This window comes from Lissotriton vulgaris, chromosome 7 (assembly GCF_964263255.1).
Source record: "Lissotriton vulgaris chromosome 7, aLisVul1.2, whole genome shotgun sequence".
Taxonomy (NCBI): domain Eukaryota; kingdom Metazoa; phylum Chordata; class Amphibia; order Caudata; family Salamandridae; genus Lissotriton; species Lissotriton vulgaris.
This window is the reverse complement of record NC_141695.1, coordinates 171,492,378-171,512,914: the sequence shown is the minus strand read 5'-3', so window position 1 is coordinate 171,512,914 and position 20,537 is coordinate 171,492,378.

Genomic DNA, 20,537 nt, shown 5'->3' with positions numbered 1-20,537 from the left:
TTTTTTTAGTAGGGCAGTGCCATAAGCCTTCCTGCTATGCTGCCCCACATCAAAAGAAAAGGGCAAGAATGCACCGTTATCTATGAGATATGACACACTCCGGTCAACTTTCACAACACTGGCTCACAAATGGCTGCCATGCACCAATGCAGGTGTTCTTTACCATTGGTGCAAAGGTGTCTGCATTGAAATCAGGTTGTTTTGTGGAGGAAGGGATAACTTCCTTTACAAAATCGACCGTTACGCCAGTCCTGTGGAGGCATAGGGTTTTGACACATTCCCAGGTTAACAGCATGTTGTAAATCTGGGAATGTCCCCAAAGCCATGGGTGTTACTTGGGAGCACCCACCTTAATGCCCATGATGCACCTGCATATCACAGTGTGAGGCAAGGCAGATACTTGCACTCCATTGCCTCACACTGTAGTGTAGTTCCTATTTTCCCAATAGGCTCTGCACATTGGAATAACATAAACAGCAGTGTAGACGTAGGACTGAGGTAATCTAGGTCTCTACTGACTATGTTAAACTTAATTAGGTTTGCGCCAGCTAGCTCAGAGGTCACTGGAAACTTTCTCGAATTAACAGGGAGGGATGAACTTCCCTGGCTCAGACAAAAAGGGATTCAGTTTCCGACAACCACATAAACATGACAACTTTGCTCCCTCAGAATAAGAGTTGTGTGAAAACAATAGACAGCTATTTCACTCAGTCAGCAGTGCATACTTAGTTTCACCAGAATGCAGAGAAATAGAGAGACAGGCGTTTTCAATAAAAGGTGTTATTTATTGAGCAGTCTTCTTCCTCATGCAAGATAAATGAATTGCCACAATTGCAATACTTAAAGTAAAGTAAAGTGCGTACAGTAAAAGTAGTATTATGAAATAATACTGTAAAAGCATTGATATGGTTTCTTAGCCATATATTACTTTAAAACAGATAAAATATATACATACACAAATACATTGACTAACGTACTCAACTGATGCTTCTAACTAAGCCTACCCCGGTGTACCTGACCTAAGCCTAATAATTGGGAGCGGATGAGTAAGTAGCAGTTCAAGTTAAGTTGGTTAAGATAGTTTTGCCAAGAATCTGCATCAAGAAATCTCTTAAGGGTTTAGTCAGCTCCGTACCTTGGTAATAGAATGTGGGAGGTCTGGTATCTCTTTCCTCAGGACTCGATATTCCAGCAACCCGCAAGGGTAGGCTGGAAACACCGGAGCTGGATTTTCTCGGCTGGAGAAAAAGACAGCGTCTCTCTCAGTGCGTCAAACGGGAGGGGCGGCTTCCGTGGGCTTCTCGCATCAGCTGGGCTCTGGGGCAAGTAGATGGCCGCTCTGCTCCAAACCACTGTGTGTTTGCTTAAGGCAACTGTTGGTATTTTATACCTGGAAGGTGCCGGGTTTGACGTAAGGTTGGACATAAGACGTCACTAAGAACTAACAGTTCTTTCTGGACTTCAGGAGTTCTTGTTCAAATCAAAACAAAAGCAGGGGGGATTTCCCGGGGTGCTGGAGGCTTGGTTTGTTTAAAGAACGCGTTGTGCTTTCTAGGAGTCGATGGGTTTTAGCCGTGCTGTGCTTTGGGCTGCATGGGCTATTACTGAATATGGATCTGATTCTTATGCCTTTATCAGGATATTATTGATTATAACCTCACAAGGGTATAAATCGAGAATATTGAATTAGGGTCCTAGATATAAACACAACACCCACTCCACGGATTGATGTCCATCATTACTAAAAAACTAAGCAATAGTAAACATTGAACGATGCATGTGTGTTTTCCGACTCACCCCAAAATACATATTTCCCATTTGAAATGGTATAAGGTAAATACATGGAAATTAGTGTTGGTACTGTACGCTTTTCAAGCAGTGTAATCATTCAGATAAATGCATTATATATATCAGCTGAATGAATTGCGAAAATTACACATGAAATGGCTCTTAATACAGAAAAGAAGGTTGAGACCATTTCATCACATATTTATACAAAATGCTGTATATCTGCTAGAGGCTGAGGTAAAATATTGTCTCTAGTATCCTAAAATAGAAGCTATGTTCTCTAAGAATAGTTCTACTTTAAGCAGAGTACCATGTGCCAAAAATAAAAAGGTAAATAGTTTGGAAAATGGGCAAAAATATTTTCGCTTTCAGGGGAAAAATAGTTCCAAATATTTTCTGTAGCTTTGTTTATCAAAAACTGAAGGCCAAATTCAGAGTTCAGGGAACGCTGTGTGCTCATTGTTTTTATTAAGAGTTATTCTCGTTGACTGGAGAGAACATTATTTCAGACAGACCAGCAAAAAATTGGTCTACCACATCAGGTGAAAGTTCGGCTAAGATCGAAAATACTGCAACTGCGCAGTTCTCTGCGTGATTGCTATCATCAATGGTTGGATCAGCAATGCTCACAGAAGGCTGTACCTGTTCGGTGCTGCTTTCCTCTTGTACATCACCGCCACCTATTCGTAGTGGTGAAGTCTCAATGAATACCGTCATCAGAATCGGTAGCCGCTGGGGACAACACGATGCATGAGTCTTTACAGGACCTAGCAAAGTATCGATATCCATTGGTACTGCTGATCGTAGTGTAAGACAGACGTCCAACACGCATTCTTCTCCGCATAGCAGACATCGAAGCACAGGTATGATGCAATCTTGCCAGATTGGTCTGAATGAAAGAAACCAGGTTGTACTCAGATCTCTTAGCCGGGCCAATCCGAGGACCTTAGTGATACGGTCTCGGTATCGTATTGCTAGGATTGTTTCTTCCATCGTGACCAGAGTCTTGTCCGTGGATTGGCTTGCCATATCGGTGCAGAAGGAGCAAAAATAAAATTCCTGCCACGAGTCACAAGATTAAGGGTAGGCCGCCAAAAACAGAATGGGCAAAATTCGGGAAGATGCCCAGAACTGTTTCAAAGGGTGGTAACAGTCCCGAAAAAATTGTCTTAAATACATGTGCGATGCCACTGGTATCAGACATGTTTAATATTTGGCTTAGTATTTCTATGAAATGCACGGGCAATTTGTCGATAAGAGGTAATGTATCTCTGCCGATGTTCTTGCCACTTGCAGATCATACATTTCTTTTGATGACGTTAAAGGCACAGTTGTCTGTAAAAGAATAGACTTCATTCTGCTTAAAGTATCAATTCGAATAGAAGAGATATGCAACCGAGGCCATAACGCAGCCCCCATATCTGGATTGCTGTGTGGAGACAATACTTGCATACAGAAAATGGCCCTGGAAGTTACAGTTGTCAGATAGGCTTTTCCTGGCAGCATGCCACAACAGCTGTGGTCACTTATTAAAACGTAACTGCCGTTAGAAAGTAGTTTAAAAAATCTCTCTATCCGTTTTGCAGGCGTGCCATGCAGGTGACATAAAAGGTTATTTGAAGACCCTTTGCAGGCTCCATGCAAATTAATACCTTGACACAGAAGTGTACCTCTTAGTGATTTTTTACAATTTTTTCCACTAAGAAATACCGCCTTGTTCCCTTCCCTATAACATCTGTGTGTATAGGGTAAATCCCAGGTTGATTTGATGTATTCTTTACCCAACCTTTCATACTAGCCTGCAGGTATATACTCTTGACAGTATTTGAACTGGAAAGTTGTTATCGGAATTGTAATCGTTCCATGTATTATCCATTCAATGACAGGTCTCTCTGACATTGTCAATGGTAATCTCTCAAGTTTTTCAATGCTCAGAATCGTATAGTCTGCTCCTTTTTGTGCCAAACTGATTTGTTTATCAGTAAGGTTAAAGATACCGAATAATGACGTTGTGTTGATTAAACTCCATGGTACGTAGTCTGAACGCAGATTTTGCAACGTCCAACCAAGCTGTACAATAGAACGTAATTGAGACTGACCCTGTTGTAACATTAGTAAGTCCTGCTCTATTATATCAAAAGCAGATGATACAATGCTGTCCAGTGAATATATTCTGGAGGACAGAGTCGTTAACCAATTGTCCACAACAGAAAGTGATTTTTCCAAATTTATACGATCAATTTCTCGTATTTTTTCTGCTGTTTCAATTTGCATTACTTTCCATGCCACGTTGTACGCAGCGTATATACCGGTCGCTATGAAACGTTTTGACGCTGTTTGCGTGGTCCCATTATGAAATCACGCAAGTCAGCACCGTCTTTAAGTAAAGTCAAGTGTTGCTTAATTTCAGCCAGTGTGGATTTCTCTAGCCACTCAAGGCAAAGTTTCCCTACACTGTATGCTGTAACTATCCCTGTATGTTGTCTCTGGGAGTATCTAGGGTCTGGTCTGGTCATTTTTAACCCCTGTGTTTTGTTCAGGAATCTATCTTGACAGTTATTCGTGTCTGTTGGCCAGATCACCCATCTTTGGAGAGGTGCAGGGATCGCGGTCTAGTCTTTCAGACCCTCCCACCCTCTTCCTGTATAAATGTGTATAATTTCCCATCCGCGCAGCGGGCGCACGATGGCGTGCCGAAGGCGCGCCAAAGGCGTGCCCGTCTGCGCCCGTCCGCGCCCATACGGGACCTGGGGCCATATCCCCTGGTCCTTTCATGAGTATTCCTCTTTCATATAACGCCAAACAACTACTTGATCTAAGACCTTCAAGTACTCACACTACGACCTCTTTTAATATGCTTGATCGGTTCCCTCAGCACTGCTCTGACTGTTCCTTTCACTTAGATACCCTTCTCCTTTGTAACAGTCTAAAACGACAGTCAACTATTTCCTCCCCTCCTAGCTTCGTATTCTTGAGTCACAATTGTCATTCTCTGCCCAAACATACACGAGATATTTTTGACTTGCTAATTGATGAAGCACCGGATGCGCTTTTTATTACGGAATCCTTGCTTCATGACATCTCCGGCCCTGACATCGCCGAAGCTTTGCCGGCTGACTACGCTATTGTCAGAAATGACCGTCCTAAGAGGGCAGGGCGCGGTGTGGCAATCATATTTAAGAAAAAATATCAATGCCAGTCTGATCCTGTTATTTTAGGAAGTTGTGAAGCACTGCATTTCAAGCTTGCCCTTAATTCTAAAAATACCCTCATGGGACTTCTAGTGTATCGCCCTCCGGGCATTGTAAACTCTTGGCATACTCAATTCTTGGAATACATTGCATCTGTTCTTACTTCATCTAGCAATTTTCTAATTGTAGGTGACCTAAATTTGCATCTCGATTACCCTACTGACAGTCTGGCAGGTAACTTCATTGCAGATCTAGCCTCTATGAATTTAACCTTACACAATAAGGGTCCCACTCATATAGGTGGTCATTTTTAGATCCTATTTTTTCTAACACCACTCAACTAGTATGTCTTCCTACACTGCCAGTTTCCTGGTCTGACCATTACCTCATTAAATTTATTATAACGAGTAATGAAGCACAATCTCAATAGTGTCGCTCTTTTGCCACCTTAGGGCCCAAACTCTGGAATTCTCTTCCCTTAGACCTGCGGATGGAGAACTGTCATATTCTCTTCCGTAAAGCCGTAAAGACCTGGCTTTTTGTCCGATAAATTTCCCTGTGGATTGTATTTTGCTACCACTGTCTTTCAGCGCCGGGAAACCTTTACGGGTAGCTGTCGCGCTATATAAGATTAATAAATAAAAATAAAAAAAATAAACCACTTTTTCCAATCAGGATGTGCTCTGTTTTGGTGTAAAATATGGGATACGTCTATCTCCACATCTGCGGTGCTGTCACTATCAGTCATGGGTTTCGGAATAGACTGTTTACTTAAGTCTTTTATCTTAGCTAGGCCAAGACAAGTAGTTTGTTGAATTGTGTCATTCAAGAATATCATTTGTTCTGGGATCATGCAGGCCCTAAATAATGCTTCTAGACCTTGTACATGCCAATCTTTGGAACCGCAGATCGTTTTTGTTTCAATGGTGTTTTTCCAAAATTCGAAACCAAATGTAGACATTTTATCATAACATTTTTCAGAATAAATCAGTTTAGTATTTGTAAACATTGTTTTCATTCCTGTCCTACTTAACATTTTAAAATAAAACGTTTCTGGATCATTGTTATTAAACCCTGAGAAGTACTGGAATTTCTCATAAAATGTTTTTGAACTGCCTTTTGGTGGAGTTGGACACCCTGGTCGTTAAAGGGCAAGGAGGTCACTTTCCACTCAACTACCGGTAGATGCTTCTGGAATAATGCTGCCATAAATGGAGTTCAGGAGCTATTGACCGATACCCTTAAAGGAATAGAACAGTGGAAAGGAAATGAAATAGTTTGTTTTGAGGAATTCATGTTAAAGATTCCACTGAATGCTAAAAAATGTCTCCCACCTAGGAAAATAGGAGAGGTAGTCCCTCCGACTCTCCGTAATCTAAATAGGGAATTAAACAAACTGATCCGCGCACAGTACGTTGAAAGGGTTCCAGAACGAGGGAAAAATATTGCTAGGTTAAGAAGAAAGAGAAGCAGACTCAAGCTAAAAATCAAACGGGATAAGGAGGATGAAGTATGGATCAAACTAAGGGAATCCACTGCACTTGGTAACATTAAAGACTTTTGGGCAATAATTGGGAAAGGATGTGGTACACGCCACGCCCCTATTCCCATTGCAATTTCTGAGGATATATGGTCCTCTCATATCCGGGATCTATATGCAGGGAATGGGATTACAAGTACGGATAACTTCATCTATGCCACCCCTGATGACTCGGTTTTCTTTCCCTCTGAGAAAGAAATCGAACTGGCTATAAAGAATATGCGTTCCTCTGGGGCCATGGGACCGGATGAGCTTCCGATGACGGTCCTAAAAAAGGACCCATCAACTTGGAGCAAAATCTTATTTCCCCTGTTTAGGGCATGTCATCTCTCCAAATGTGTTCCTGCATCGTGGAGAGGAAGCATTCTGGTCCCCATCTTTAAGAAAGGGGCACGGGACTGTCCCGGCAACTATCGCATGATTGCGCTCCTCGACTCCATCGGAAAGGTCTTCGCGAAATGCCTCCTGAGTTCCCTCTCTGATTGGGTCGAGGAGCGAAATATCTTGCCGTTGGAACAGACTGGCTTCCGGAGGGAACACGGCACTCTGGACAACCTGACTGCCCTTCAGGTTATCACTGATAAATATGTCCAGGTGAGAGGGGGGGTCGTATACGCTGCCTTCATTGATTTCTCCACAGCGTTTGATAAAGTAGATCGGGGAACGCTGTGGAGAAAATTGGCGTCATTGGGTGTCCCTACTTCCCTGTTGGAATTGCTGCGGGCTCTGCACACTGAGACCTGGTGCAGAGTCTTAATGGGGGGTGAGTGGGGACTTTCGGCCAAAATTCCTTCCCAAAATGGCCTCAAACAGGGCTGCTTATTGGCGCCCCTGTTGTTCTCCTTATATACTACTGACCTCCCTGCTGTAGTGTCCCACAGTGAGGGGATCGCACCATTGATAGGAGGGGTGCCAATCGCCTGCCTAATGTATGCGGATGATGTTTTATTACTTGACTTAACTCCCGCAGGCTTAGCAAACCGGCTCCAGGCTCTGCAGGACTTTGCCGGGGTCCATTATATGAAGATTAACATCAATAAAAGTAAGGTGATGTGCATTGCTGGCAGGAAGAAATGCCGCTCGACAAACTTTGGTTGGGCTATCGGAGCTCATAGACTGGAGGTCGTAACTTGCTACACATTTCTAGGGAAAATAGTCTCGGCCAATATGAGTGAGAACCCGCATATAGAGCATTGCTCTCGCAAAGCTCTTGCCCATGGCAATGGATTAAAGTCTCTATACCTGGCAACGGGGAAAAGACATTTCTCTAGCCTTCTTGAAGTCTTTAAAGCTAAAATCCCCGCAACCATCTTATACGGTATAGAAATAATAGAGATAAAACTTTGGGCCTTTTGCCACAAGATTGAGGGAAAACTCCTAAGATCCCTCTCTTCTTTAAACAACGCCTGTCCGCTGGCCGCCTGCAGGTTGGATTTTGGACTCAGGAGTGCCTGGGTTCAGGGGCTGTGCGCCTTGATAAGGTGGGTAGCCAGTTTGGCCAGAGGAAGAGAGGGAACCCTGCGAGTCTTACTCAAAAAAGAACTTTTGGGCAATTTTAAGGAATTCTCCAAATTGGTCAGTAATTTTAGGAGGGCAGTCAAAATTCTTAGACTGGATGAAAGTGTACTCTTCTCCTATTCTCCCACGCAGTTAAAGCAGGTCCTTAAGGAGGCTTCGTGGGACTATTGTTTCTTAACCGATAAAGAAACAATCGGAGATAAAAAGAATGTGGAGCCACTCATCTCCTCCTATAGATTGAGACAGCCTCAACCGTACGCCCTGTGGAATTTACCACATGGGATTCGTAGATTTTGGTTCCTGTTACGGTACGACTTAATCCCCCTTAATGTGTTGCTATCCAAATGGCATGGTACCTCACCGGTGTGCAATCTATGTAATTTGAATAACCAGGACTGTATGCACGTACTTCTGATTTGTCCTATGTTACGTAGCTTGCGCAACCGATGGCTTAAAGTAATTTGTCTACGTCTCTGCATCGTCACTTTACAAGATTTCCTGAATGCACTTTATTGCCCACCGAATGAAATGTTTTGTGCTTATATTTTTAACTTTTTTAAAGGATTTTTAGCTATTTATTAATGTCTCTTGAAGATTGTGCCGACCCGGCCTCGCGGGACTGGGGGTCTGCAGTGTTGTTGTCACGGTTTGAATTTTATGTATTATTACCTTTGTATTTGTGATGATTTTTGTTGCTTGTTTGTACATGTTTATGTGGCCCTCTTTGAGAGCCAAAACATAATAAATAAAATTTGATTTGAATTTGAAAAAAATTTGGACAGTGTTCCCACTGGTTATAAGATAAAACATTTCTAAGCTGAGCAGTTTTATGCAAATAGTGATCACCATAATGGTTGTAGCAGTGTAGCTCTTCATAATTTGATGAACCCTGTAAGTAATCATGTTCTGTAAATGTGGCTGACATTACTAAATCTGACATCATATTATTAATGTTTTCAAAGTCCCAATCATCTGAGAATGTACTTAGTGTCACAAAGTCACTTAATGAAACCTTGAACTGATGTGGATACTTTAAGAGCTCAACCGGGCCAAAAATGTCATAATCAGTTCTGTCCCATGCTACCCCACCGGGTATTAGTTTGGCTGAGAAGTTCACATATGACAGTTCTCTTTTCTCAACGTGGAAGGATGTGTGCTTTAGGACCAAATTGATGTTCTGACTTGCTGTGTCCATTGTACTATATTTTCCATCAAAAAATTTTCCCAAACAGAGGATCATGATGAGCCAAAGCAGGAGAGTAAGTACACCTAACACAATCCAAAATTCAATCCATGGTGAAATCAGATATGTTTCTTTTAGTTGGTGAGAAAGTTCAATTAACTTGTCTTTGAGAGTTTTTGTTGGAGGCGTTTCTTCATTCTCGCTTGGATATTCAGAGAAGTCGTCGAAATTGATGAAGTAACCAGATGCAGTTCTGTCAATTGTTGGAATTTTTTCCGGATTTTCATTTGTTTTTGCATTTTTCTTTGTTTCATTAGCATAGTCTGAAGCTACATCATTGTAGACTGGTGTTTCTTGACGAACTGCTACTATTTGGGTTTCAAGAGGCACTAGTTCCATGGCATTATTGCATAGTCCTTTTTTATTCACTGCAGATTTATCAAATGTGATTAGTCTCTCAGTATGAGCCTCTTGGATTGTAGCAAATTTCGGTATTCTGCTATTTCTTGAGATTCCACATGGCCTACTACTTATTATTGGCCACATGATTGTGGTTTTACCAGGTCGATGGATACAACTCTGTTCTCCCTTTTACCAGCAAGGGTCGGTAGTACAACTGATCTTGTTCCGCTGATAGCTAAGACAGTGTCAGGTCTCACGGCGGAGGCTAGGCGCGAACCCTGCCTTGAGACGCGATCTGAATCTAAAAACTACATTTCCCATGTTTCCAGGGTCTGCGCGCGCGACGCCCGGGTGATGACGTCACACGCGCAGAGAACATTACCGGCGAAGGAACAGAAGCGCCCGCCGTTGATTCTGGTTCTGATGCTGATTGCGGTAAGACCACGAGAGTGTTTCCAGCGTATCCTTTTTGAGATTGTTCCCTGAGCCGGCTGGTGAGTACTTTAGAAGCGTTCCGCTTCTGTCCAGGGGTGGCGTCGGCTGGCGCTTCCCATACTTGTGGAGTCCTCGGCTGAGGCTCTTGCTTTTCACCTTCAAGTGAGTCGCCGGTTTACTGGCAGCTGTGACAGTGTTGGCTGTTGTTGGGATTTTCGAGTGAACACTGACTCCGTGAGCTGCCTTTCATTGCTCTGGGGTTTACCTGGCTTCCAGACGCCCAGTGCTATTGTTCTTTCTTTTATCCTCCTTGTTTATGCCTTGTTTCAAAGAGGGAATAACGGACTTACATGCTTAAAGACCTGGTGTTCCAAAGGTGCTATTTAACTTTGGGGAATATTGACCAACTGAAGACATATTTAGTTTTGCTTGGCTTCTGTGTATCTATCGCTTCAGGATCCAGGACTTTTATTGTGCTCCTTGTGTGCAGTATTGTGTGTTGTCAGGTGAAGTAACCGGGCAATGCAAATACGGGATTTAAGACAATAACTATTGTCTCCTTTTCTTTACTTCTGACAACAGGGGCTTATGAGCTTCGCCTGGCAGGCTAACTTCCATACTGACCCCTGTTGAAGCCCCATTTGACATTCATGTTGGTATGTACTTATACGGTTGTGTTTAATGTTCTAGAAACCTTGCTGAGTGAAGAAACTGACCATAGGGTTCTTGTGTTCTAGAATTATCATCAAGTTCAACCTTTTTGATTGCCAGGCAAAGCCTTCCACTTATTCCTTCCAGGTATACCTCATTTACTTCACACAAGGGTGGGGCTACAGGTTTCTACTAAGTACATTGCATATAAGTCTGTGCTTGTCTCATGGTGCCTTGTTCTCGTTTCAGCTTCCCTTCCCCGCTGCTCCCTCCCTTACCTTCCTGATTATCCCTCGCTCGATCATTCCTGTGTGTCTGTTCCCATTCAGACCCAGGGGCTGTCGAGAGGTGGACCCCATAAAGCATCGTGAGATTCTGAGGACCATTGGACCTGACAGAATCAACGGCCCAAGATTTTCAGTCCTCCCGATTTCACGATACAATGTCCACTATGGATGATATTTTAGCAGCCCTGGCGCTGGTCCAAACAGAGTTGCAAGCATCTAGGACAGAGACTGCTGCACTGCAGGCTCAAGTGGATAGGTTGAGTCGTAACCCTTTCAGTGCTGGTACTCAGCAGGCCTCCTCTGTCGTAGTGGAAGTTCCCGCCCCGATCCCCCTAGCCCCTCCAGAACGTTTCCATGGGGACAGCGGCAAAGTTCAGGTGTTTCTTACACAGGTGTTATTGCATTTTTCCTGCAAGCCCAAGGTCTTTAATACCATCTCGTACCTAGCAGGAGATGCTGCACAATGGGCAGTACCATTAGTGAAAAGAGATGATCCTTTGTTAAGGGACTGGGAGGCTTTTAGGGCTGATTTCGAAAAAACTTTCAATCGCAGGTCAGCTACATTAACAGCCGAAAGGGAGTTGCTAGGACTGAAACAGGGTAATAGAGATTTGATAACCTATCTCAACGATTTTAGAAGGCTTATCGCGGAAACGGATTGGCCGGAAGAAAAAGGACATGCCATTTTTTATAATGGCCTCACCAAAGCAATGAAGGATGTACTTGCCCAGATTGATCCTCAGCCCAGTACCTGTGAGGACATGATCAGCCTAGTCCTGAGATTAGATCATCGCCTGAGTGATCGTAAGGGTGACAATCGAAGAAAGGACCGGTTACCCCCAAGATACGAGAATCCCAGGGGGTCGGAGGGGGCAAGCCAATCTACACCTGAACCCATGGAAATAGGAGCCGTGAGGTCTCCGTTAACTACGGAAGAAAGGGAGTATAGACGGAAGAAAGGCTTGTGTCTGTATTGTGGTCGGAAGGGACACTTCATTCGGGAATGCCCTAACAGGAACAAAACAAGAACAGTTTACAAAAAGGTGTCGGTGGTGGCAGCTGAACAGGAGTCGGGAAACGAGAAAGCTTGAAGGTGGAGGAAGGGAGTCCTTCAAGTACGTTCATTATCCCTTCATTGGACGGAGTTGAGAGACGAGACGGTCTACATTTTTTTGTGGATGTTAGGCTGGAAGTACAAAAGAAAATACTAACGATAAAAGCCATGTTGGATTCGGGAGCAACCGGGTGTTTCATGGATCATGCCAAGGCCATCGGGTTAGGTTTAGCTCTAGTAGAAAAAGAGATTCCCGAAGCAGTGTATGCAGTGGATGGCAGAAAGTTGGATTCAGGTCCCATTCGACTGCAAACCAGGGAGCTTGGTATGACAATGGTTGCTGAACATCAGGAAAGATTGTATTTTAATATCATTCATGCACCTCAGTATGGGATGATTCTGGGTCTTCCATGGTTGCGTAGACACAACCCCACCATAGATTGGGAAAACCAAACCTTACACTTCACGTCGGATTACTGTCAGCAAAACTGCTACCCTGTGAAATCAGGACCTGCGTCTGGTCTAGCTGGTATACATCACATCGCTACCGCGGCTGAACATGATGTAGAACTTCCGTTTGAGTATCGTGAATTGGCGGAGGTATTCAGCGAAAGGAAGGCGGAAACATTACCACCACACCGGTCGTACGACTGTCAAATAGATCTGATTCCAGGTGCTAAGATCCCAGCGGGGCGAGTGTATGCACTTACTGAGCCGGAAACCCTACATCTCCGTGACTACTTAGACAAGCTCTTGAAGATCGGTTTTATCCGAGAATCCAAATCCCCAGCAGCCTCCCCGTTGTTCTTCATCCCGAAAGCTAATGGAGAACTCCGCGCTTGTGCAGACTATAGGGCTCTAAACGCCATTACAGTCAAGAACAAATATCCCCTTCCGCTCATCAATGTGTTGTTGGAACAAGTTAAAGATGCCGTTGTTTTTACGAGACTGGATCTCAAGGGGGCATATCACCTGGTTCGGATGCGTTCAGGTGATGAATGGAAGACGGCCATCAAGACCCGTTTTGGACTTTACGAGTACATGGTGATGCCCTTCGGGCTCTGTAATGCGCCTGCCGCCTTCCAGTTTTTCCTAGATGATGTACTCAAAAGATATTTAGATCGTTTCGTTGTTGTTTACATTGACGACATCCTGATTTATTCCAACAGCACAGAACAACATGTGGAACATGTGAAGACTGTATTGAGAACATTACTGGAACACCATCTCTACTGCAAACTCAGCAAGTGTGAATTTAATTCTACATCGGTGGAGTTTCTAGGGGTGGTGCTCACTCCTCATGGTCAGGAAATGTCTGAAAGAAAGGTCCTAGCAGTAAAGAACTGGCCCATACCCAAGTCCGTAAGGGACATTCAATGTTTTATCGGGTTTGCGAACTTCTATCGTCGGTTCATTGAAAACTTCTCAGCTATGGCCTCCCCAATGACAAGGTTATTGCGAAAGAAGGTGCCCTTCGAATGGACGGATGATGCTCAGAAAGGTTTCGATGACCTCAAGAAGGCTTTTGTTTCTGCTCCGGTGCTGATGCACGCGGATCCCAGTAAACCTTTTATCGTAGAAGCGGATGCTTCTGACTCTGCGGTAGGAGCAGTATTGTCCCAACGTCACTCTGATACCGGCCAGTTACATCCTGTAGCTTACCTCTCTCGCACCCTGAATTCGGCGGAACAGAATTACGTGATTGCTGAAAAGGAGCTGTTGGCAATAGGAACCGCTTTTCTGGAATGGAGACACCACTTAATGGGAGCAAGACATGTAGTAACTGTGTTTACCGACCACCGTAATCTGCAATACATGACTGCTGCACGCCATTTAACACCTAGACAAATGCGTTGGATGATGCATTTTGCAGACTTCGACTTCATTGTCACATTCCGACCAGGAAAGGATAACAGAAAGGCGGACGCCTTATCAAGGCAATTCACCAAGACAGAACAGATCGACGCAAGGGAGGAGTCCATAATCGACCCAAAGAAGGTGATCGGCGTCACCTGTACCCAGATGTTCCTCAGAAGTGTAATTAGAAACATCCAGAATGATGCATGGAAGAAATGGTTGAGTGAACACAAAGAGTGGAAGATGGTTCAGGGTCTTCCGATGAGACAGAGACAGCTGTTGTTGCCCCTCCAAACCTTAAGAAAGCAAGTGTTCCAGTGGTGCCACAGTGCGCCGTGTGCGGGCCATAATGGAATCAGTAAAACTCTGGAGAGAATTCTAAGACAGTTTTGGTGGCCTAACATTAGGAAGGATGTGACTGAGTGGGTGGCTGAGTGTCCTATCTGTAGTCAAATGAAGGTACAACACTCTAGACAGGCGGGATTGCTACAACCTCTTCCCACTCCTGAGTGGCCTTGGGAAAACATTTCCATGGATTTTGTGGTGGGCATGCCGAAAGATCAGGGGTGCACTGCAATTCTTGTGGTGGTTGACTATTTAACCAAAATGGCTCATTTCATCGCATGTAAACAGGTTCCTTCCGCTAGCGTGTTAGCCAGACTTATTCTCACCAACATAGTACGGCTACATGGGTTACCCCGAGTGATAATATCAGATAGAGGCAGCCAGTTCACAGCAAGGTTTTGGAAGACATGGTGTAAAGCTTTAGGAATAACATCTAGTACCTCCACAAGTTTCCATCCCCAGACCGATGGGCAGACTGAAAGGGTCAATCAAACGCTGAAGCAGTACCTGAGATGCTATGTTGAGGTCACTAAGGAAGATTGGGTAGATAGATTATGGCTAGCTGAAATCGCCTATAACAGTGCAGTACATGGTTCCACCAAGTCCGCTCCGTTTTATTGCACCTATGGTTTCCATCCTAATTTCTTGCCGTTTCACCATCCTGCATCAGCCACCCCTGTCCCTGAAGTACAAGAGCGACTACAGATTATTCATAAGACATGGCAGCATGTCAAGAGCCAGTTAAGGCAGACCAAGGCGAGGTACAAGGCCTATGAGGACAAGCACAGACAAGCAGGGCCCGTATACAAGGTGTGTGATTACGTCTGGTTGTCCACCAAAAACATACGTTTTAAGCGTTATAGTGTGTTCAACCCCAAATACATAGGCCCGTACAAGATTATCAAGCTCCATAATCCTGTGGTGGTTAAACTGGCTCTGCCATCTTCCTTACGCATTCATCCTGCCTTTCATGTGTCTTTGGTGAAACCCACGCGAATGCACAGAAAACTGGTGCCTGCTGAGGTTGTCGTGGATAACGAAGAAGATTATGAGGTGAGAGGAATTGTGGACTCTAAGATATACCGCACCAGATTGTGGTATTTGGTGGCTTGGAAGGGTTATGGTAATGAAGAAAATTCCTGGGAACCTGCATCCAATGTCCATGCACCCAAGTTTGTGAAGTTGTTCCATCAACGCTTCCCGACCAAACCATGTCTCTGTCAGTGTTCTTCGGGAGAGGGATGTACTGTCAGGTCTCACGGCGGAGGCTAGGCGCGAACCCTGCCTTGAGACGCGATCTGAATCAAAAAACTACATTTCCCATGTTTCCAGGGTCTGCGCGCGCGACGCCCGGGTGATGACGTCACACGCGCAGAGAACATTACCGGCGAAGGAACAGAAGCGCCCGCCGTTGATTCTGGTTCTGATGCTGATTGCGGTAAGACCACAAGAGTGTTTCCAGCGTATCCTTTTTGAGATTGTTCCCTGAGCCGGCTGGTGAGTACTTTAGAAGCGTTCCGCTTCTGTCCAGGGGTGGCGTCGGCTGGCGCTTCCCATACTTGTGGAGTCCTCGGCTGAGGCTCTTGCTTTTCACCTTCAAGTGAGTCGCCGGTTTACTGGCAGCTGTGACAGTGTTGGCTGTTGTTGGGATTTTCGAGTGAACACTGACTCCGTGAGCTGCCTTTCATTGCTCTGGGGTTTACCTGGCTTCCAGACGCCCAGTGCTATTGTTCTTTCTTTTATCCTCCTTGTTTATGCCTTGTTTCAAAGAGGGAATAACGGACTTACATGCTTAAAGACCTGGTGTTCCAAAGGTGCTATTTAACTTTGGGGAATATTGACCAACTGAAGACATATTTAGTTTTGCTTGGCTTCTGTGTATCTATCGCTTCAGGATCCAGGACTTTTATTGTGCTCCTTGTGTGCAGTATTGTGTGTTGTCAGGTGAAGTAACCGGGCAATGCAAATACGGGATTTAAGACAATAACTATTGTCTCCTTTTCTTTACTTCTGACAACAGGGGCTTATGAGCTTCGCCTGGCAGGCTAACTTCCATACTGACCCCTGTTGAAGCCCCATTTGACATTCATGTTGGTATGTACTTATACGGTTGTGTTTAATGTTCTAGAAACCTTGCTGATTGAAGAAACTGACCATAGGGTTCTTGTGTTCTAGAATTATCATCAAGTTCAACCTTTTTGATTGCCAGGCAAAGCCTTCCACTTATTCCTTCCAGGTATACCTCATTTACTTCACACGAGGGTGGGGCTACAGGTTTCTACTAAGTACATTGCATATAAGTCTGTGCTTGTCTCATGGTGCCTTGTTCTCGTTTCAGCTTCCCTTCCCCGCTGCTCCCTCCCTTACCTTCCTGATTATCCCTCGCTCGATCATTCCTGTGTGTCTGTTCCCATTCAGACCCAGGGGCTGTCGAGAGGTGGACCCCATAAAGCATCGTGAGATTCTGAGGACCATTGGACCTGACAGACAGGTACTGCTTTTCTGTAAGAAGGCCCAAATTCCTTCTTTACCGCAATCTTCTCTCTGACCAGATCCCCAATCTTTGGAATCCAGTCAGGTCTTGCTGGGACAGGTGGTTTTTCTTCAGTGGCTGTCGGCTGTAGTTTCAACTTTATGTTACTCAGGTTTTTTCTTGTTTCATTTAAATCCTGTAAAACATCTAAACAATCTTTGATATCAAAGGATTTATCTTCTACCACTGAAGTGTGACTATCAAGATCCTGAATAAGCACTCTAGTTCCGAACAATAGTTCGTATGGAGTGAGACCTTTTAGAGAGTTTCTTGGCAGATTATTAAGACTACGTTGGACACTTGTTAAATGTTTGACCCACCCATTACCCGAACCTAATATCCTCGCCGTTATAGATTGCTTTATGTCCCATTTTTTTCTTTCTACAACCGCATTTCCCTCAGGATGGAAGGGAGAAGAGTACCGCAATGTGATGCCCATACTGTTCATGGCCAATTTGTAAGCTCGAGAGCTAAACGCAGGACCCTGATCAGAATGTAGCATGCCAATTGCGTATGTGCCGATAAAGACTCGCAAATCTTTTATAACACTTCTGGCGTCAGCCGAGTGCTGGGCCCACATTTTTAAGTGTTTTAAGTATTTTATTAATCATGGGACGCATTTCTCCAACTAGATTTCTGTGCTATAGATAGCCTTATGCTATCTAATAGTGGTATCTGGGCTACAGGCTGGCCTGGTTCACAACTGCGATCTCTGTTGCAGTCCTTGCAATTTTTAGCAAAATAGTAGATATCTGCGCTCATTCCCGGCCACCAGTACTCCGATTGTAGTTCCATCAGAGATTTCAGGATCTCTTGGTGCCTCAGATCCCACCCCATATGTGCTTCTTGTAGTAAGAAGATTCTAAGCTTTGTGTTTGGAATTACTCTATCCCCCACTCCAGGGATTCGAGCAAACGGAACGGAGTTTGCATCAATTATGTATGTATTACTAAGTAGATAGTTGAGAGGTAATGCTGCATAATCACCTTTTAATGAGGCTTTTACTGCCAACATGGTTTCTCCATCTATTTGTTTTTCTGAACGCTTTTCCGTGGCTACGGGAGCCGGTTGAACTGCTTCCGCTGTGGCTGTGTTAGCCAATGAATTCCCTGCAACGTGAACGCCATCACATCGATGACTCAGTGCGTGTATCACGTGAGTCTTTCATAGTTCTTTCTTTAAAAGAACTACTTGTTCCCAAAGCGTTTCTTTGTAACCGTTTTTGATCCATATCTGCATGTCACTGTTGTATGATTTGACGCAGAAATACGAATCACACACTATTAGTGTGGGGAATTCGCGATCAGCATTTTCAAGCGCCATCTTTAAAGTTCTTATTTCAGCTCACTGAGCCAAACATTTCCTGAGTGATTCAGTTTTGGTAATCATTGGTTTGAATTTACCAGAGCGCCAGCGATCTTTAACAATCGCGCACGCTGCATCGTAGGATTTCTTTTCTACAGTGTTGTGCGAATCTGTCCATATAGATTACGCAGGTATATTGTTCTAGAGGCAGAATTTTAGCTGCCAGAGGATATTCTCGTTCATATACTAGATCATCTCGTTTATTCAGTTTTGGGTCAAAATAGTATTTCATGTCTTCTGTAGCAAATGAATTTTCCCATTCTATCCATTTTGGATCTAATACCCCTTTAACCAGATTACGAGGACTTTTCAACGCCTCAAGGGCTGGTTCTGATGCGAAAACAGCTATTCTTCTGCCTTGGGCTAGGGCTCTTTCTTTTGCTACAGCAGGTTGAACCGCAGTCAGAATTTTTTCTGTAGAACAGAATTTTATTTCAGCTTCAGTGTACAAATGTGATTTGTAAGCTATAGCACCGTTTCTCCCTCATTAGAGGTTAGGTATGTGAATCCGTATCTTCCTGGGATAACTCGGATTACAAGATTGCGTATGTTTTCGCGAGTTTGTAATTTTGTTTTAGCTAACATGTCTGTTTGCAATGATCTCAAAATCTCTGTGTGTTTCTGAGTCCAATTGATTTGTTTGAAATCTGGTCTTATTAATTCATAGAGAGGTTTAACCCTCTCAGCATAATTTAGAATGTATGTTCTTCCGAAATTCAGGAAACCTAGTAGTGATTGTAAATTCTTCAGCGTTTTTGGTGCTTGGAGTACAGCATATTTCTCTAAAACATTGTCTGACAGGCTTTTGCCTTCACTTGATAATTCGTATCCTAAGAATAGGACAGTTAAATGGGCAATTCGTGACTTTTTAAAGTTGAATTTGTAACCCTCTGACACGAACCCAAGTATTATGGCGCTCACCCTTTTTAAGTGAGTCTCCAGGTCATCATCTGTGAGATAGATGTCATCGACATATGATAATGCTTCATCATCATATATTTGTAGTAACTCTGTTACCCTTGCTGCGAATAATCCTGGGCTATTCTTGAATCCCTGTGGGAGTCGGCAAAATTGTTTTTGCGATCCAAATATTGAGAAAGCGGACAAATACCTGCTTTCAGGTGCAATGTTTTGACGGAAGAATCCATTAGAGATATCTAATGTCGTTTTATATTTTTTGCGCACAATGTTATTCATTAGTGCTGCACTATGTGAGTTTTGTACTGCAAATGTTTTACAACAGGAGTTTAGATGTCTGTAGTCCAAAATTAGACGATATGAATCGTCTGGCTTGGAGACAGGAAACAAAGGATTGTTCATTTGAGAGGTGCATGCTTCGATCACCCCTTGATATTCCAGTTGGTCTAAGATCTCCCTGACTTGCTTTTTAGCTTCTTGTTTAACTGGGTACTGCCTTTGTGCAGTGGGCTGATTTTTTAACTGGATTTTGTGGTGAGGTGAATCCTCATCCCATCCTACATGATTTTTGTATAAAGCAGGAGCTTGGGGCACTGCCCATTTTCTTGCCAATGTGTATTTTTTATGAATCGGATATGATTTGAGAAGGCAGGCATAATCATTTCTTCGCCATGAGGGCACTCCCTGACAAACTCTGGTGGCCAGTCTTTCTCAGCTAACAGAATGTCATAGCCTTTTGAAAGTTTTTCCCCAAAAGAGACCTTTTATTTTCCTAGTTTAATCTCCCTCTATGCGTAATGTTATTTCATATAGTTTATGGAGCACACTAACTCGTGTGTCTGCAGTTTCCACCTGAATGTACTCATTCGTGTCCACTGTCTCCAGAGGATTCATCAAGATCTTGCGAGCTATGCTCACTTCTGCTGCGCTGTCTAGCATTGTCTGTGCCCACTCTCTGTTTTTCAGTTGTGTCCTCAGAATTCTCGGCTTGTTTAATCTTAATAATTGCTACCTTCTTTCTGGGAAATTGTAATTTTTTACTTTGATGAGCAGGTTCCTTGTCTTTGGACTTGACGTGCTCTTCTCTGTGTTCTGACCGTCCTCTTCTTTCCGATTTCTGTGAGGAAGATCGAGAAAGATTGAGTGAGAAGGATCAAGAGGGACGTGTATCAACATCTTGATATCTGTCAGGTTTTCTTATTTTATCCCTATCTCTAAGGTTATATCTTTTTTCAGAGGGTTCCTTTTGGGGAGACTTGTCGTCTCGGCCTGGAGATCTCTCTCTCCGCTGAGGAGACCTTCCTCTGGACTGTGAGGAAATATAAATTATATGGTCAAGTTGTGTTCCCTATCGTGTACCCCACCGTCTCCATGTACCAGCTTAAAGTGCATGTAACTTCCCTCCTGTGCCAGCTATGAAGACGCAAATACATTTGCGTCCAACGTTAATATGTCCTCTTTCAAACCCAC